A 20,796-nucleotide genomic window follows, 5' to 3' on the forward strand; every position below is an offset into this window, starting at 1 on the left:
GGAGCCACGATGCCAAACCGGCAGGCCACTTTGGGTTCCTAAAGGCTTTACACTTACCCCGGAAGTAATTCTGGTGGCCTGGCATAAAGAAAGATGTGGATAGTTACATGAAAGGTTGCACCATCTGCGCCACAATGAAGACATGACTGGGGAAAAAACTCCGGACTGCTGCAAACAGTAGCAGAGCCAACGAGGCCATGGGAGGAGATCTCAATGGACTTTATAGTAGAGTTGCCAAAAAGTGATGGAAACATGGTGATTTGGACTGTAATAGACCTGTTCTCCAAACAGGCACACTCCATACCCTGCAGCGGACTACCCTTGGCTCACAAGCTGGCTAAACTGTTCGTGAAGCATATCTACCGACTGCATGGAGTACCTCGCAATGGAGGAGATTGCAATGGACTTTATAGTAGAGTTGCCGAAAAGTGGGGGATGTCAGTGTTCCAAATATCATCCAGAATTAAATCAGAGTTCAAGACATAACTTTCATCAAAGTTCCAATTTAATAAGACAGACATGTTGGTATATCTGTGCAAACCCGAATCTGAAAGTTTCCTGGGTTTCCACCCAGTTGAAAGTTCATGATCTTGTCCCCACACCCACAAGTCCATCACATGGTCCAATCTTCCTCTGCCTCGCTGGCATTTCCACCCATCTAGTTCCGGTCAGGTGCAGAGGTGCGGAGACAAAGAATGACCTTTGGCTTCTAGAAAGGAATGTTTTATTTTAACAAGAACACATTCTACTCCTTATTATCCCCCTCCCAATTCCTCACTAATGAAACAGCATAGTAAAGAAAGAGAGAAAGTGTGTGGCAGGCCAAAGATCCTAAAAGGAATATGACTGCAGGCCTGACAGGCGGCCTCTCCTCAGAAGAAAAACGTTTCCTGAAAAGAGAACAACATAAAAGTTAACATAACACAATTAACCACCTCTTCCCCCCCCCCCCCAGGGGGACCCTTTGGCTTATTGGGAAACTTCTCATGGAATTGTTTTATTAACTTATCCGCTTTTAGGTTCCACCTTTTCACCCAAGTAGCTTCAGACAAAGGGTACCCCTTCCAATGCACTAGACACTGGAAGCGACCCCTATACAGCCTGGAATCTAAGATTTTTTTCACCTCATAATGTCTTTCCCCTTCTACCACTACAGGAGGAGAGGGAGCTTGGGTGGACGATCTTATGTTGGACCCAATTACTGGTTTCAACAAGCTACAATGAAATACTGGGTAAATTTTCTCTAGAATTCTGGGTAGACTGAGTCAAACTGTAACTGGGTTAATTATCTTCACTATTGGGAATGGACCTAGAAATTTTGGGCCAAATTTCTTGCTAGGCATTCTTAATCTTATGTATTTAGTAGACAAGAAAACTTTGTCCCCCAAATGGAAGGGGGGTTGGAGCGAGCGGTGTTTAGCAGCTTGCTTCTTGTAGGCTTCTGCCGCATCTGCTAGAGCCGTCTTCATATTCTCCCATCCTTTCTTTAGTGTGTCCATCCATTCATTCAGAGACATGGAGGAGGGAGGTTCTCTAGGCAGCTCAGGCATGGGAACAAGTTCCATGCCACTGGTAATTTGGAAAAGAGTTAATCCAGTGCTGCTGTGGATCACATTGTTGTACACCACTTCGGCGAAGGGTAGCAAGTCCAACCAGTTGTCTTGCTGATAGTCCACATAACACTGGATGTATTGTTCCACCATCGCATTGGCCCTCTCCACTGCACCGTTCGTGCTGGGATGAAATGCTGAGCTGAATCCTTGTGTGGACCCAATGGATCTCAGGAACTCTCTCCAGAATTTGGCAGTGAACTGAACTCCGTGGTCTGAAATGATCCCTTTGGGCACCCCGTGCAGGCGATAAATGTGTTTCACAAACATTTTTGCTAATTTCTTTGTGGACGGCAACCCTGAACAAGCAATGAAAGGTGCCTGCTTGGAAAACAAATAAATAAATGTCCAAATTACTTTATTCGACGATAAAGTCCATTGCGAGCTCCTCCCATGGTCGGCTAGGGCTAGCCACTCGTTGTGGCCCCAGGAGGCTTCCATGGCTGCGTTTTCATTGTTGGGCAAGTAGCACAACTTTTTACGTAATCTTCCACCTCCGATCTCATCTTTGGCCACCAAAATTGATGCCTGGCGAGGTGGAGCGTTTTTAGGAATGCAAAGTGGCTTCCTAGGTTCGCATCATGGCTTTGCTGTAGGACCTCCAGCCTCAACCCCACAGGGACGTACAGTTTGGACCCCTTCCAGGGTAAGCCACGGCTCATCCTTAGGATGTCCTTGTTATTGTTGAACCACGGGTCTGCTGGGAGTGCTGCTTTGAACTCTGTCATCAGCTTAGCCTGGCTTCGGTTGGTGACCTGGGCCACCTGTTGGTGGGAGGAAGAAATGATGGGTTGAACAACTTCTTCCTTCTTACTGTTGTACTGTGGTTTTCTCGACAAAGCATCTGCCAACAAGTTCTTCCCTGCAGGGATGTTTTTAATTCCAAATTTAAACCTTTGGAAGTATTGTGCCCAGCGAACTTGTTTGGGGGATAGTCTTCGATGGGCGTGGATAGCATTGAGGTTTTTATGATCAGTCCAGACCTCGAACGGCATATGCCCACCTTCCAGGAGATGTATCCACGTGAGCAGGCTCCACCTGATCGCAAACACTTTTTTCTCCCAAATGGACCACCACCTTTCAGTTGTAGTGAGTTTCTTGGAGATGTAAGCCCACGGCAAGAGGTGGCCCTCTCTATTCTTTTTTAGTAGCACTGCAGCTATTGCTACATCACTGGCATCTGTCTGGATTATGAATGGTCGTTCTGGGAAAGGGTGTTGCAGTATGGGCTCTTGGGCAAAGAGCCGTTTTAATTTCTCAAAAGCTTTTTGACAGTCCATTGTCCACTTCAGGGATTGGTTTGCTTTTGGCTTCATTGGGAAAGGATACGTTTTCAATAGCTCAGTCTATGGGAAGGCAATTTCCACAAAAGTCGGAATGAACTGCCTGTAGAAATTGGCAAATCCAAGGAAGCTTTCCAGTGCTTGGAGGTTTCCAGTCTAACACAGCTTTCACTGTTCCTGGATCCATTTCTATCCCCTCGTTGGAGATGCGATACCCCAAGTAATCTAGTGAGGTCTTGTGGAACTCACACTTTGACAACTTTGCATATAGCTTGGCGGCCAGAAGTTTTTTCAGGACTTGCCGTACCAGCTTTACGTGTTCTTCTAGGGTTTCAGAGAAGATCAAGATGTCATCGAGATAAACGAGCACTCCATGGTACAGGTGCTCATGTAGCACCTCATTTATGTAGTGCATTTTTTATTCACATTTCTAAACCGCCCCCTCTCCCAAAAAGGGACTCGGGGCGGTGTACAGTCCACAATAAATCACAGATAAAATACAAATATAAATAGGGCTATAAATATATGTATGTATGTATGTGGAGGAGGTTAAAATTAAGAGTCCTGTACAGAAGAATAAATAAATATGAGGCTAAAAGCCCTAAAAACAATTAAAACTAAAACATTACCCTTAAAATAACCAGATGAGAATATACTACCAGGAGTTCATAGATGTAACATTTATAATCATGCCAGGCCAGCTAGTCGGAACAGGTGAGTCTTCAATTTTTGACGGAAGGAGCGGAAGTCCGAGGTGGTTCTAATGTCGGGGGGGAGGTCATTCCAGAGGGTTGGGCCCATCACAGAGAAGGCTCTACTCCTCGGCGCCGCCCGCTGGCATTGCCTAGTGGACGGCACCTGGAGAAGGCCCTCTCTGTGAGAGCGGATTGGCCGCAGGGATGTATGTGGGAGGATGCGATCCCGCAAGTAACTAGGTCCTGAGCCATGGAGCGCTTTAAAGATAGTAATCAGGACCTTGAAACGCACCTGAAAAACCACAGGTAGCCAGTGCAGCTCGCGCAGGAGCGGTGTTACGTGGGAGTATCTAGACCTCCCCATGATAACCCGCGCGGCTGCGTTCTGGACTAGCTGCAGTCTCCGGGCGCGTCCCAAGGGAAGCCCCATGTAGAGAGCATTACAGTAATCTAGGCGAGACGTCACCAGCGCATGAGTGACTGTGCGTAGGGCATCCCGGTCCAGTAGGGGGCGCAATTGGCGCACCAGGCGAACCTGGTGGAACGCCCCCCTTGCCACGGCTGCCACATGGTCATCCATTGACAGCCGGGCATCTAGGAGGACGCCCAAATTGCGCGCCCGTTCCACAGGGGGCAGTAGCTCGTCCCCTATGGCCAGCGATGGAGTCAGCTGGCTGAACCGAGGTGCCGGAAGCCACAGCCACTCAGGCTTGGAGGGGTTGAGTTTGAGTCTGTTGTCCCCCATCCAGACCCCGACGGCTTCCAGACACCGGGACATCACTGCAACAGCCTCGTTGGGGTGGTTTGGGGTTGAAATGTACAGCTGCGTATCATCAGCGTACAGATGGTATTCAACCCCAAAACCACGGATGATCTCGCCCAGCGGCTTCACGTATGCATTGAACAGAAGGGGCGAGAGAACCGACCCCTGCGGCACCCCACAAGAGAGTGGCCTCGGGGTCGATCTCTGCCCCCCTGTCAACACATATTGCATCCGGCCGGAGAGGTAAGAGTCGAACCACCGTAACACGGTGCCTCCGACTCCCATCCCCTCCAGCCGGCGCAGAAGGATACCATGGTCGATGGTATCAAAAGCCGCTGAGAGATCTAATAGGACCAGGATAGAGGAACAGCCTCTATCTCTGGCCCTCCAGAGATCATCAACCAACGCGACCAAGGCTGTCTCAGTGCTGTGCCCGGGTCGGAAGCCGGACTGGCGTGGGTCTAGATAATCGGATTCATCGAGGTGACACGGAAACTGCTGCGCCACCACATTCTCAACAACCTTCGCCAAAAAAGGGAGGTTGGAGACTGGACGATAATTAGCTAGCTCCATTTGGTCGAGTGAAGGCCTCTTGAGTAAGGGCCTCACCACCGCCTCTTTCAAGACGGTAGGTAAGGATCCCTCACCCAACGAGGCGTTCACCAGGCCCAGAAGCCAGCCTCGTGTCACCTCCCAGGATGCCAGTACCAGCCAGGAGGGACACGGGTCCAATGAACATGTGGTGGGTCGCAGCCTTCCACGCAACCTGTCTAAATCCTCGGGGGCAACAGAGTCAAACTCCTCCCAGAGTGGACTCACAAGAATCACTGCTGACGGCCCGTCCAGACCACTGGAGGGGGCCCATCCGCTCCGGATCTGAGCGACTTTGTTCTGCAGATATTCTCCAAACTCCTCTGCTCTACCCTGTAAGGGTGCCCCCCGCGTCTCTTGCACCAAGGGGTGACCCTAAACAGGGCGGCAGGGCGGTTATCCGCAGACGCAATAAGAGCGGCACAATGTCTACGTTTGGCCGCTCTCAATGCCACAAGGTAAGTCCGTAAATAGGCTCTTACCTGTGTTCGGTCAGACTCGGAGCGTGAGGACCTCCACCTGCTCTCTAGACGTCTCCTCTGGCGCTTCATCACCCTCAGCTCCTCGGTATACCAGGGAGCCCAGGTGGGTCGCTGCCGTAGGAGAGGTCGCAAAGGCGCAACCCGGTCCAAGGCCCCAGCCGTCGCCCTATTCCAGGCGGCCACTAGGTCCTCCGACCGAGCGCGGGTCAGGGCTACAGGTAGCGGCCCAAGCTCCGACTGGAACCTATCAGGTTCCATCAGATGCTTGGGGCGGTACCAGCTTGGACAAACTGGTTCCGCCTCCTCGCGGTGGGGGGTAGCACCAGGGAAGTCTAGCCGGAGACAGGAGTGATCTGACCATGACAGGGGAGTAATGTCTAAGTCCCCTATTCCCAGATCACTCGTCCACTGCTCAGATACAAAAACAAGGTCCAGTGTGTGGCCACCTTCAGTGTGTGGCATGAAGACTGCAGGTGCTCCTTGAAGCCCAAATGGCATGACTTTGTACTGAAAACTGCCAAAGGGGGGGGGGGCGTTAAAAGCGGTCTTCCACTCATCTCCCTCTCTGATCCATATGCGGTAATATGCCTCTCTCAAGTCCAGCTTGGTGAAGATCTTGCCTTTAGCCAAGTGGTTCAATGTATCTTTCATGAGGGGAAGGGGAGAAGTGTTCTTTTCGCATACTGCATTCAAGTCTCACAGATCAACACAGAGATGAACCCCACCATCTTTCTTTTCTCTGAAGAGCACTGGGGCCGCTACTTTCAACTTCGCTGGTTCAATAAAGCCCCATTTCAAATTGATGTTGATGTACTTCCTCAATTCAGCCATCTCTTTGGGAGTCATGGAGTATAATTTTGGCTTCCGTAAGGTAGCCCCAGGTTTGAAGTCTATTGTGCAATCTGTGGGCCGGTGAGGGGGAAGATAGTTGCCATCTTCTTCACTGAACACCCCCGCCAAGTCCCAGTAATCTTTTGGTACTTGTTGGATCCCTGGGGGTTTGGTGTTTGCTGCAGGTGCTGCAGGGTCCGGACAGTCTGGGCTGTTGGGTTCCATTCCTGGGTGGCCTTTTGGCTCCACCGGTGGTAACGGCCCAAAGCCGATAATCAATTTCCTAACGCCGTCCTCCCACTTTATTGTAGGTGCCCACTTGTTCATAGGATGGCTTAGAGGTCTTGTGTGTATGCCTAGCTGCTCCACAATCGAAATGCTGATTAAGCATCGGTTGCAGCCGGTGTCCACAATTGCCCCAACTTCCCCCTCCAATCCCGTTTCTGGCACTTGGAGGTTGCATTTTATAGTAAAGGGGCGGATGGGTGCACTAACCATTGGGTCATCTTCAGCATTTTCCTCCCCATTGGTAGGACTCTTCGTCACCTTAGTTTGGGGATCCTCTCTCTGAGGTTTTTGGCCCAGATGACTCTTCTGTGGTAGCTTCTGGGGCCTTCTCTTTACTGCACTGGCGGTTGGTGCACATGTTTGTGATATTGGGGCTGGAGCCAAGCACTCTGACGCTCTGTGACTGAATTGACAGCAACGCCAGCATTTCATTGGGGCCCCCGAGGGATGGAACCCAGTTGCACCTCTAAACTTAGGAACCACCTCATCACATTGTTCTGCTATCCATCCTGCAGCTTCCCCCTCATTCATCCCTTCTTCCATTGTCAAGAACTCTTCTCTGTAGGAAGGTTGAGTAAGAACCTGTTGGGGCATTGCAGGGGAGACTGGCCTGGTGGGGAGGTCAATCCCTGGTTTGGCTTCTGCCCAGTTATCTGCCATGGTGCCATCTGCTGAGGTAGAGCAGGTGCACATTGGCATCTCTCCCATCCAGGACCTATTTTATGCTGACCGAGTCAGTCAGCATTGGGAGTCAGCACCCCTCGTCAGCACCCCGTGCCGGGGTTGCTGGTGATTTATTTTAAAGGGAGATTCAGGTTCATGTCAGCATTCCAAATATCATCCAGAATTAAATCAGAGTTCAAGACATAACTTTCATCAAAGTTCCAATTTAATAAGACAGACATGTTGGTACATCTGTGGAAACCCGAATCTGAAAGCTTCCTGGGTTTCCACCCAGTTGAAAGTTCATGAACTTGTCCCCACACCCACAAGTCCATCACATGGTCCAATCTTCCTCTGCCACACTGGCATTTCCACCCATCTAGTTCTGGTCAGGTGCAGAGGTGCGGAGACAAAGAATGACCTTGGGCTTCTAGAAAGGAATGTTTTATTTTAACAACACATTCTAATCCTTACTATCCCCCCTCCCAATTCCCCACTAATGAAACAGCATAGTAAAGAAAGAGAGAGTGTGTGGCAGGCCAAAGATCCTAAAAGGAATATGACTGCAGGCCTGACAGGGGAAACATAGTGATTTGGACTGTAATAGACCTGTTCTCCAAACAGGCACACTTCATACCCTCCAGCGGACTACCCTCGGCTCTCAAGCTGGCTAAACTGTTCATGAAGCATATCTACCAATTGCATGGAGTACCTCAAAGAATTATTTCAGACAGAGGGGTCCAGTGCACGGCTAAGTTCTGGAGGGAGTTCCTGCAGTCCATTGGGTCATCTCAGGGTCTTAGTTCAGCTTTTCATCCGAGCACCAATGGGGCAGCAGAGAGACTGAACGCCATGGTAGAGCAGTACCTGAGGTTCTACGTGAACTATCAGCAGTCCAATTGGGCAGACCTTTTATCTTTTGCTGAGGTTGCATACAATAAGGCTGTTCACAGTAGCACAGGACTCGCGCCGTTCAAAATAGTGAGCAGTATGGACTTTGACCCAATGCCTGAATACCCAAGGGATACCCCCTCCTCAGTCAGCTTGACTGATTGGATGTTGATGCTGAAAGCAACCTGGGAGAATGTCAAAAAAGCACAGGCTAAAGTGGCACAAACCTATAAGAAACAGGCAGATAAACACCGGGCTCCTCAATGGCCATTCCGGGTGGCAGAGAAGGTTTACCTCTCCACAAAATATTTGAGATTAAGACTGCCTAGCAAGAAACTGGGGCCAAAGTTTATGGGACCATTCCCCATAGTAAAGATCATCAACCCAGTCACAGTGCAATTGAAACTGCCTTGATTGCTAGGGAAGATACACCCGGCGTTTCGTAGTAGCCTCTTAAAACCCGTGTTCGGATCCACTCTGAGACCACTACCCCAGGAGCCTCCAGGCCCTGTGTTCATAGGGGGCCAAACCCATTATGAAGTTCAACAAGTCCTTGATTCGAGGTGGTACAGGAGACAACTCCAATACTTAATCAAGTGGAATGGCTACCCCTTATCAGAGGCATCTTGGGTAAAAAGTAGAAATATCGAGGCTGATCGCCTTATAGCAAAATTCCATGCAGAAATTCCAAGCAAGCCTGGGGGAAGGATACATCCCTAAGTTATACACCTGTACTCAAATTGCTTTGTTTTACACAAGTCGCTTTCGGGAAGTGAGGGGAGCCTGATGTCAACTTGTAAAGTGTCACCATGACTACTATCAAGTGGCATAGAGAAGGGAGGAGAATTCTATACATGCTTTTGGCCAGAGTCAGGTCTCATATTCTTGCAGCTGGCATGTGAATGTGAATGTCCATAACCTGCCATAGCACCTTGTTGGTGAATGTGATTTATGACCAAGGCAGAGAGTAGGGGACACAGGGATAAAGTTCAGACGCCATTAAGTGGAAATCAGTTTCGGCTCCACAGAAGGACATACCAAGATGTTGATCCTAATAAATGAATGGGTTTTTTTTTAACTTTGTCTCGAGGCTCGTAAATTAATTAGGTCATCTTTTGGGAACTTCACAGATAGTTTAACAGGCCTAAGTACACATCCTGCCCTGATGATTGTTCTTTCTGTATGATGGATTTGGCTATGCCAACATACTTCTCTGCTAGGCCCTTGGCCTGTGGGTGATAAGGGCTTGTGGGTTTGTGCCTGATTCCCCATTCACCCAGGAAGCACTGGAATTCAGCACATGAGGATTGTGGCCCATTGTCAGACACAAGTTCTTCACACACTCCATGTCTTGAAAGTATTGTCTTAAAAGCCCATATGACTGTTGACACTTTTAGACTTCCCAGCTGCACTAGTTCAAAGTATTTGCTGTAGTAGTCTACTATCATCAGGTAGTGGATGTCTCCAAAATGAAAAATATCTGTAGCCAATCTCTGCCACGCCCATGAAGGAACATTCCACGGTGTAAGAGGTTCTTTGGCATTGTTTTTTTGAAATGTCTGGCAGGTGTCACACTTCTTCACAAGTGTCTCAATATCAGAGTCCAAATTAGGCCAGTAAACCACCTCCTGTGCTCTGCGCTTACACAGAGTAATGCCCAAATGTCCCTGGTGAATTTGTTCCATTACTTCTGTCTGCTGTGACTTAGGAATAAGGATACGGTCACCCATTAATATGATATCCTCATGAATGGATAGTTCATTTTTCACAGACCAGAATTCCAGCAGCTCAGGACACAGCTTCTTTTGTTTTTCTGGCCAACCATTGCACATGACACGAATTAGTTTCTCTAGTACTTTATTCTGTTTGGTGCCTTGTCTTATTTTCTCCAGCCATACATCTGATATTGGCATGTTCACTAGTACTGTATGTACCTGCTCTTCCAACTCAGGTTCATCCCTGGCTTCATGTCCTTCTGGAAACACTCTTTTTTTTTTAAACAAAGTTTTATTGGTTTTTTTGAAAAATAACAGGGAAAAAGGTAGTGGAATGGTTACAAATTTTGGCAGTTGCGATGTGCGGTAGGTGCCCCCTCCCTCCATACTCATAATATACATTTACACAAAATTCATTGCTAAATAGTAATATATAGTCAGCATATGAGTTCAATTAATAATTTCAATCAATTTATGTCAAGCAGATTTTCTCATTCATTTTTGTGATCTGAGTTTTCTCGGTATTGCCCCATCTCCCCCCACCGCCAGAGCTCCGGCCCCTCCCGTGTCCTGTATGTCTGTTGTAGGATCATCTGGTTTTTCCAGGAGTGCTTTATTTTTTTTCCATAAAGGCCTGCGCCTCTATGGGTGTATTGATTCTAACTCTTGTGTCCTCCCAGAATATTAGCATACCTTCAGGCATCAACCATCTGAACCACACCCCCTTCTGGTATAGTTTCTTCGCTAATTGCGAATAGCTTTTTCTTTTCTCCCTCACTTTCTTGGGGATCTGTTTCAGAATGGTTATTTCCCTATCTTGGTATTTCAAAGCTTGCCCCCTTTGTGCACTCAGAATTTCATCTCTTGTACTTTTTCTGAGAAATTTAATGTGTACCTCCCTGGGTACGTTGTGTGTTCTAGCATAGGCTGAGTTCACTCTATAAACCAGATCTAGTTCCCACCCCATCTGTTGTTTCTCTTTCTGAATGTATTCAGCCAAAATACTTGTCATAATGTCCCTTATATCTTCATCATCTGTCTCCACCACATTTTGAAATCTAAGGTAAAAGGACATTCTCTCAAATTCTATTTTCATCTGTTGGGTGTCAAGTTCTTTGTTCCCCTTCTGCACCCCTTCCATCCCCTCCCTCATCTCAGCCGTCCCACCCTCCAAAAGATCCAGTCTCTGTGAGTTTTTATTAATTTGGGCCTGGTTCTCTTTAATTTCTTCTTTCATCTCTTTTAATTGTCTTTTTATTTCCTCTTGTCCCTGTAGAAGTTGTTGAAACATTTGTTGGAATTCAGTCTCTGTGGTTCTAGGTTGCATCAAAGCTGTTATCGTTGATTGTGTACTGGGACTGGATGTTGTAGATGTTGGGGCAGAGGCAGCAAAGCCAGGCTTCCCAGGAGGTGGTTTTTTACAAGACATTGTGGAATAAAGAGTTCAGTCAATACAGAGAATGATCAGTCAGACAGGTAGAACAGCCAGGAGAGTCCAGGAGATTAAAGGTCCAGGCAGAAGGTGATTTTTCTAGTTACACTGGCAGTAAGATAAAGTTTTTCACACCAGGGAGTCCAAAAAGTAGCAATCAACAAGAGATTTATCTGAGTAGCACGGAGACAAAGACCGGAAGCCTGAAGTTTTAAAGGTGGAGTCAATTTTCACAGTTCATAAAGACAACGGAAGTGTGCCATCTTGCCCTGCCAGCTTCGGGTTTGGAGGCATAATAAAGTTTTCAAAGTTTCCCAACTTTCCAGATCATCATTGCATTGTAGAGTTAAATCCAAAATTCGCTTTTAGTAAGAGTGTGACATCATTGGTTGGCTCTCCCCCTCCTCCTTCCCTTAGGGCTGAGAGCAAAATTGTTTCGAGCCGCCTGTCCGAGGGGGGGGGAAAATCCCCCCTCCCTCCAGCCGCGCTTCTCCAGCCAAGCTGAAAGAAAAGTTTAAACTGCCGGCAATTTCTCCAAATTAGTAGAGGGAATGGAAGGGAGTTTTCGCCTCACCGCACCGCAGCCGCGTCCTTCTGCTCGTTTATTCTTCCGTCAGCCTCGCAGCGAAGATGCCAGAGCGTCTCCCCATCATGCTCCTCAGTGCCTGGAGCGAGGCGGGGGGGCCCCCTGGCCGCCGCCGATCTAGGGGATCCCCCGCAGTGCCGGTCCTCCAGCAGGAGCCTCTACGGGGCGTCCTGTGCCCCCCAAGGAGTGGGGAGCCCACCGGGAAAGTGCGGGGCGAGCAAAGCTTGCCCGTCGCCGTCAGCCGCTGGAACCGGAAGTCCTTCTGGAAACATTCTTGACAGGCAATCTGCCATTGGAATTTCCTTCCCAGGCTTATACTTCACTGTGAGATCATACTGCTGTAATTTCATAACCATTTGCTGCAAGCGTGGAGGTGTAGAAGCTAGTGGTTTTTGTAGTATGTACTCCAACGGCTTGTGGTCAGTTTCCACAACTACTGGGCGACCATATATGTACTGGTGAAATTTCTCACATCCATTCACAATGGCCAGCATCTCTTTCTCAATTTGAGCAGAATTGGCTTGTGATGTGGTCAGTGCACGTGAAGCATATACCACAGGCTGTCCTTGTTGAGTCAGTACAGCACCTAACCCAAACTGGGATGCATCCACTTGAAGCACAGTATCAGCATTTACATCAAAATATTTCAGTATTGGCCCTGGATGTTTGGTGATCAGTTTCTTCACTTTGTCAAAAGTTTTTTCCATGTTTGCATCCCAACACCAAAAAGCATCCTTCTGAAGCAATGCGCGTAGCGGTGCTGTCTGTTGAGCGAGGCGTTGAGAGAATTTGGATAGATAGTTGAAAATGCCCAATGATGTCTCCAGCTCTTTTCTGGAGGTTGGGGCCTTCATGTTAAGAACTGCTGTTATCTTCTTTGGATAAGGCTTCAAGCCCTCTTTGGTTAGTAGGTGTCCAAAATATGTCACTTCTTCTACCCCAATTTGCATTTTGTTTGGATTGAGTTTAAGATTTTTCTCACGACATTGATTGAGCAACAAATAATCAACTATTACTTCAACACCCTGTAGACCAGCAACCAGTTTGTGTGATTTCTTTTGAAATATTTCCTGTGCAGACGCTATGCCGAAAGGTATTCTTGTGAAGCGCCATCGACCCACAGGGGAGTTGAAAGTGGTGAGGTAACTGCTGGCTTCATCAAGACGCAATTGCCAGTAACCAGACTGGGCATCTAGTACACTGAACACTGTTGCTCCTACTAACTTGTGTGCTATGTCCTCCATGGTGGGGAGTTTGTAGTGTTCTCTCATTATTACTTTGTTCAAATCAAGTGAGCCGATGCATATGTGAATTGCACCTGTGTTCTTCTTCTCCACCACACCCATAGAACTGACCCATTCCGATGGTTCAGTGACCTTCTTTACTACTCCCAGCTTCTCCATCCTGGTGAGTTCCTGTCTAACTTTATCCACAAGAGTTAGAGGTATTTTCCTTGGGGCATGAATGACAGGCTGTGCACCCTCTTTTACACGTATGTGGCTTATACCTGGGAGGCACCCCAGGCCCTTGAATAGATCACAGTGCTCACGTTTAATGTCAGTCTACGTCAGACCTCTATGCCCACCATCCACAGTCATTATGATCTTCACAAGTCCAATCTCTTTACTTGTTTTGAGACCTAGTATGGCTGGGGCTTGTGTTTCTATCACAAACAACTGTAAAACCTTTTCAGATCCCTTGTAAGAGCATTTTGCATGACAGCGACCCATTACTTTCAGCTTTTCACCACCATATCCCATTAGTTTCGGTAGGTCCAGAGTCTCTAAGGGGGATTCATTCCTCAGGTGTTCCAAGTATATGTGGCTTGGCACACAATTTACTTGTGCTCCAGTATCTATTTTGAATGTGACTGGAGTTTTGTTAGCCCCTATCTGTAATGTTACATTTGCTTCATCTGCAGACTGATGTGCTTTCTGTACCACTGCAAGATATATCGGGGAGCAGTCCACGTCTGACCCTGCATTGTCATCATTGTCCTCTATGGCATGTACAGCCCGTGTTTGTGATCTTCTGGTTTGTGAAGACAGTTTACACACCCTGGCAAAGTGTCCTTTTTTCTTGCATTTCTTGCATATCTGCCCCCTTGCAGGACAGACACTATTTTTATGGTACATGTTTCCACAATATCCACAAACTGCTTCTCTGTTACTTGTCCCAGTGCCATAGGTGCCTTTTGTTCCTTTGTGTGCCCTTTCTTGACCATATCTACTGCTTTGACTTTCTATAGCATTGATATGGTGCTGTGTTCCTTCCAGCACCTGCATGTCCTTTCTTGACATTTCATATGCTCTGTCAATCCTTATGGCTTTCTCAAGATTTAAGTCTTCTTCCTGCAGCAGTTTTTCCTTAACTTCCTTAAACTTACTGCCCATCAGAATATGGTCTTTAATCATATCTCCAGCATCATGAAAAGCACAGTCTTTGGCAAGCAAGCACAGCTGTGTCACCCATTCATCCACAGATTCACCTCGACACTGGTTCCACTCATAAAACAGTTTTCTCTGCACTGTGGAGTTTTTCCTTGGGTTGCAGTATGCTTCAAACGTTGCAAACAGTACCTCTGTTTTCTTTTTGTCCTCTGCAGTGATCTCCCCACTTGCTTGCCAGGCTTTGCACACATCATGTCCTTTCTGTTCCACACATATCAGAAAGTGTGCTGCTTTCTGCTGATCAGTCCATTTGTCTGCATCAGGTCCTGCAAACACAAGCTCTATCAACTCCCTCCACTTTGACCAGTATTCAGATATGTTCCCCGACTCCAAATCCAGGGAAGGAATGTTCTTTGTGTTGCTGTTTGCTGCCATGACTCTTCTCGCCCCACTCCTGGTATCATGTGATGATTTAACACAATATAAAGGCAGACAGCAAGGAGCTTGAACCAGAAACTTGTCTTTACTCAGCAGCAACTATCTTACAACAACTTCCTGCTCCCAGATCACATGAGTAGAAATGTTAACTGTTTCCTAACATGCATAAAGAACTGGGCATAACAATTGAACTTGAGATATAACATAAAACATACACATCATTACACCTATCACCCAGGAGGACTCGCTCACTTGGCGCGCCCATCCAGCCAAGCAGCAGCCGAGGGTCAGAGAGTCTGGAGGCGCCTGGGGCGCTTCTTTGCCGCTGGCTGGGATGCCGGGCACCCCATCCCCTGCCCCACCTGCCACCCCCAAATTGTGCCCCACTGCGAGATGCACATCTTACAAGAGTCTGGCAGCTCTGTTGCATCTCGTGGCCTGTCTTTGCAGTGAAAACCTTGCACGGTAAAGATTGCTAATTGCTCACAGCCAAGCTGCGGCTGAGGGGCGGATGTGTCTCCCGACCACGGCTGGTTTCAGGAGCACTACTGTAGTTGTAAAGTAAAAAGAGGGGAGAGGAGGCTGAATAAACATTGTTTCAGGGCCCTCACCAGGCGATTTGGCAAGTAGATTGAAAACTGCCTGAAATGGGGAGTGTAGGAACGAGAGACTCACAAGAAATGGATGGTGGAAATGCTTGTACCCCTTCTCAGTTGTCTATACCATATTTTTTTAGCAGCCTGAGGGATAGAATTGAAAAAAAGACAAAGCCTGTTAAAATTTTGTAAGCATATCTGGCCAAAATTAAAACTCCCAAAGAATTATTCATGGCCTTCTGAAAATATATTCAGCTCCCCCCCCTCTCTTTTTACTTTACAACTAAGGTCCTTCTAAAGGCCTTTACTCCTCCTTTTATAGCTTATCTCTAGCTCACAAAGGAAGTAATTAACTAAGAAGTTATTTGTAAAGACTACCTCACCTCCTTTCTCCACTCAGCATCCTTTCAACAAAATAATTTTCTCTATTTCTCTCTAGCTTCAATAAATCACAGACATTTTCCACAAATATGGCCTGGCATAATCATAACTGTTACCTCCTGGCAGACATATTTCTTAACTGGTATTTTAGGGGAATTGTTTTTAAATTTTAATTTTATGGGATATTTTTAGGGGTTTTAAATCTATATTTATATTTACTCAGCTGTACAGTTCCTTTTTAACCTTCTTTTTAACCTCCTCCATTTCTATCTTCCTATTTAACAATTTTAACTGTTCAATTATTTAGTTTTTACATGATGTATTTCTTGTATGGACTGTACACCGCCCCGAGTCCCTTTCGGGAGAGGGGGCGGTATATAAGCGCTCAGTAAAAAAATTTTTTAAAAAAGTTGCTTTTAGATCACATACAGGGAAAGGGTTTTGGATTCGCCAAAATTGATGGCCAAATATGGCTTTTTCAGGCTTGTGCCTCAGCATGCATATTTTCCAATGACACAAACCGAGACAGGAAGATCATTTTATTACAATTTATCAAAATATTCAGACAAAAGGGATTCCTCATTCAAAGTGGGAACCCCGATATTTAGCTTACATCCCTTTTTATAGTTAATATAACAAAAAAGTCTGAAAGAGGAAAGTTGATTAGACAGGATAATAGCATACATGTTAATTAAAATGAGGTCTGAAGGGGCATAAATTGTAAGGAGAAAGGTTGTTTAGGGTTCACAAAAGAGATAAGCCAGACCCCAATTTCTACTAACAAACTGTTCTTATCCGGAGCTAGTCTCCAGCTTGTTTATCAGTTTAGGAATGTTAAAAGCTAATACATCTTGAACATCACTTTAAAAGAAAGAATATAAATCAGATTAAAATACAAAGTAACTATGTTAGTTAACAAATAACAAAACCCATGTTATTTGCCCTTCAATCTCTTGCACATTAGTTCTTAATTCAGGTGACATCCAAATCATGTCAATTCTGGACCATGATTTATGTCTATCTGAGTAGAATGTGTGTTGATTTTTTCCTGGGTTCATTTCTCTCCATACATCCTGCATACAAATTTCTTCTGCCATTTAAAAGAAAACCTTTGCAAATACCAAAGACAAAATGTGTTGGTAGAGGTGAGTCACTACCCTGAAATGAAAATTACAAATTGATTTGAGTACATTGATTTCAGAAAAAGAGATGTAGGATATTTTCATTCAACTCACAGCTTTAAACAGGTTGTACTTATAATTACCCTCATATGGTTGCTGATGAATGTTGTTGAATATATCTAAATCAGTCTTCACCACCCAGTACTGATACTACTTTTAGTATCTCCCCTTCTACTTATTTAAGTGCATAAATTAATATTTATCATCATCATTATGTTTCTCCTAGCTACAGAAGTTTTGCAAAATCTGAAATAGCAATAGCACTTAGACATATGTATATCATTTCATATTGCTGTCAGGATTCCAAGTAATACATCCATAGCAAACAGAACTCCGAGGCAAGCAGGTTCCTCAAAGAACAAGTTTATTGGATATATCATATTGACACAGACTGGTGAAAACCGACTCTAATTAAAAGTAAAAGCTTTTCCCCCTTTCCCAAACAATCAAGTTCCAATCATGGTCCAATCAAGGTGCTTCTCCCAATCCAGTGGTGGGTTTCAAAATTTTGTGCTACCTATTCTGTGGCCTGTTTTGTGGGCGTGGCTTGGCGGTAATGTGACCGGGTGGGAGTGGCCAACTTGTAAAATGTGGTGAAACTAATTTAACAACGCTCTTGCTTAGCAACCAAAATTTTGGGCTCAATTGTGATCATAAGTTCTCTTTCTTTCTTTCTTTCTTTCTTTCTTTCTTTCTTTCTTTCTTTCTTTCTTCCTTCCTTCCTTCCTTCCTTCCTTCCTTCCTTGCTCCCTCCCTCCCTCCCTCCCTTCTTTCTTGTGTCTCCCTCTCCCTCTCCCTCTTTCTTTCTTTTCTTCCTTTCTTTTTCTTCCTCCCTCCCTTCCTCCCTCCCTCCCTCCCTCCCTCCCTTCCTTCCTTCTTGTGTGTCTCTCTCCAACTTTCTTTCTTTTTCTTTCCTTCTTTCTTTCTCTTTCTTTCTTTCTTTCTTTCTTTCTCTTTCTTTCTTTCTTTCTTTCTTTCTTTCTTTCTCTTTCTCTTTCTATCTTTGTCTCTCTCTTTTCTTCTCTCTCTCTCTCCCTCCCTTCCTTTCTCTTTCTTTCTCTCTTTCTCTCTCTTTCTCTCCATCCCTCCCACCCTCCCTCTCTCTCACACACACATATCCCTTCCAGTTGGCAAAAAAATCTGTTTTGCCAGCTGGGAGGCTGGCAAAGAAGCCTCACTATCCATTTAAAACAAATCCTATCAACCTACGCACATTTAACTGGAGTGAGTGGGGTGGGGGTGATTTTCATGGGGGCAAAAGGGGGACTCGGCACTTGGCACTGAATGCTTCACTCCCGAGACGCCCCTGTCTTCCTACCTATAGCTGTAGGCATTGAAAGCCTGAAAACGCCACCCCTGCATTTTCATGAGGGCAAGCAGCTCCACAAATTGCATTGGGGAATCGGGCCAATGGACAGCGATGTCTGGAAAGGAGAGATGTTTTGCTTTTGGGGCTCCTGCTCTGCTTGGCTCCTGAGAGGGCTTAGGAGGTGGTGCCAGTGGCAGCTCCTGAGGAGTGAAGTCATCGTGGCCATTGTCTCCCCTGAGCTGCCCGCCAAGTCTCTGAGGCACCTGTCGCTTGCAGGAGGAGGAAAGAAAGCCATGCTTTTCGAGCGACAGTTTTTGGCAGGTTCCAAGTGTGGCTTTCTTTCGCAGTTACTCAGAGGCTTTGGTTTAAGGTGGCGCTGCTTTATGCTGCCCCTTCTCCTCTTCCTGCACTAGATTTCTTTTCTTCCAGAATGGTAAGGGGGAGGGGGAACCCACCTCACCTCCGAGCTCCAACACTGCAGCTCTGCCAGAAGGGAGGGGGGGAGACGGGGGACTCCTGCTTGGGTCTTGAGTGCCTCGTGCAAGTACTGTAGGTGTGTTGTTCCTCTCTCTCTCTCTCTCACACACACACACACATCATTTCCCTCATGTCATCCAGTGCGTGCCCTGGTCCCACCTAAGGAGGCGAGCTGTGGGGCAGAGGGAAAGGGGGGAGACTGTGCCTCCTCATCTCGCAATCTTCTTCCCTGCCTCGGAGCTGCGCATCTGGCACAACCGACTGGCCCGCCTCTCCTGGGGCTTTGCCTTTCTCTGGTGGGCGGGCAGGGGCTGCGCTGGGGAGGCAGCTGTCATCTGCCCTGGAGCTGCGTGTGAAGGAGTGGCCGGTGCTCGGGCCACCAGAGATCGGTGGGACTTGGCTCCCCCCGTGCCCCGACTCTGGGTGCCAAACTTTCAGTCCTGCCCTCGTGGGCTTCGGGCACCAAAGGTGCCGGGTGAGGTTGCGCAGGTCCCCGCTGCCCTGCCTGGCTCCTGTGATGAAGGGCGAGAGACAAGTGGCGGCCAGAACAAGGTCCAGTGCGGTCCCCGGCCCTTCCCCAGAGGATCCCAGAACAGGGACCCTCCTTCAGCCCCGCTGTTTCTGTGGGGCACAGAGCTCTGGGGGAGCCTGGCAGGGCAGGCTTCTTCCAACCATCGAGTCCTCCACTCCTGTTCCTTCCTCAGTTGTGGAAGAAGCCCATGCTAACATCTCTTTGACAGCAGCCTGGTTTCCAATGGGGGGGGGGGGAGAAATCCATACGTTAGAGAGGGAGGAAAGGCAGTCCCTAGCAGAAGTTCGGCCTTCTCTTCCCCTCTAATGCATGGATTTCTCCCCCCACCCACCCACCCATTGGAAACCAGGCTGCTGTCAACGAGAAGGAAGCACGGGTGGGCTTCTTCCAACAGCTGTAGAAGGAACAGGAGCAGAGGATTCGGCTGTTGGAAGAAGCCCACGCAGCGCACACTTCCAACAGCCAAATCTTTTGCATGGTGCGGACAGGCGGGGCGAACAAGCGAGCGACGACCGGGCGGGCGGGGGGAACAACCGGGGGAGGCAGGCCAGGGGAGGGACCGTTCCAGTACAGGGCCTCTGGAGGCCCCCATACGGAAACGGACGCAAAATTATTGCTAACGGTACACGCGTACTGGACCGGACAGGCTGAAACCCACCTCTGTCCCTATCCCTCAGCACCACTGTGGCAACACCGAAGCCTCAGTCAGGCCAGCTTCAGAGTTGATAATTGCTTTATAGCGTTTCTAAGCATTTTACAGAGTCAGCTTATTGCCTCCAACAATCTGGGTCCTCATTTTACAGATCTCGGATGGAAGAAAGGCTGAGTCAACCTTGAGCTGATCAGAATCCAATTCCTGGAATGAGCAGTGAGCTAGCCTGCGGTACTGCATTCTAACCAATGTGGGATTACAGCTCTTATAAAATAAGTAAATAGATAAATAAATAAATAAATAAATAAATAAATAAATAAATAAATAAATAAATAAATAAATAAATAGATAAATAAATAAATAAATAAAGAAAGAAAGAAAGAAAGAAAGAAAGAAATAAAGAAATAAATAAGCAAATAAATAAATAAGCAGTATATTATTATGAATAATTAAATATACAGGAAATTATTTATAATAATTTCAATTTGTTGATGTTCATTTTAGAAACAGTGAAACCAGAGCAATTTTATATCTGAGTATAAATGATCAGATGAAAGATATTTTAAAATATTTGGAAGATTGTTATCTTCACACCAGTGGTGGGTTTCAAAAATTCTTACTACCTATTCTGTGGGTGTGGCCTGTTTTGTGGGAGTGTCTTGGCAGTCATGTGACTGGGTGGGAGTTGCTTGGCAATTGTGACTGGGTGGGAGTGGCTTGGCAGTCATGTGACCGGGTTGTCAGGCATCCAGTCATATTCCTTTTAGGATCTTTGGCCTGCCACACTCTCTCTTATTTTACTATGCTGTTTAGTAGTAGTAACTGTGAGAGGGATCTTGGAATCCTAGTGGACAACTATTTAAATATGAGCCAGCAGTGTGTAGCAGCTGCCAAAAAAACCAACACAGTTCTAGGCTGCATAAACAGAGGGATAGAATCAAGATCACGTGAAGTGTTAACACCACTTTATAATGCCTTGGTAAGGCCACACTTGGAATACTGCATTCAGT

The sequence above is a fragment of the Natrix helvetica genome (genome assembly GCF_964273705.1).
Source record: "Natrix helvetica genome assembly, chromosome: W".
Classification (NCBI taxonomy): Eukaryota; Metazoa; Chordata; class Lepidosauria; order Squamata; family Natricidae; genus Natrix; species Natrix helvetica.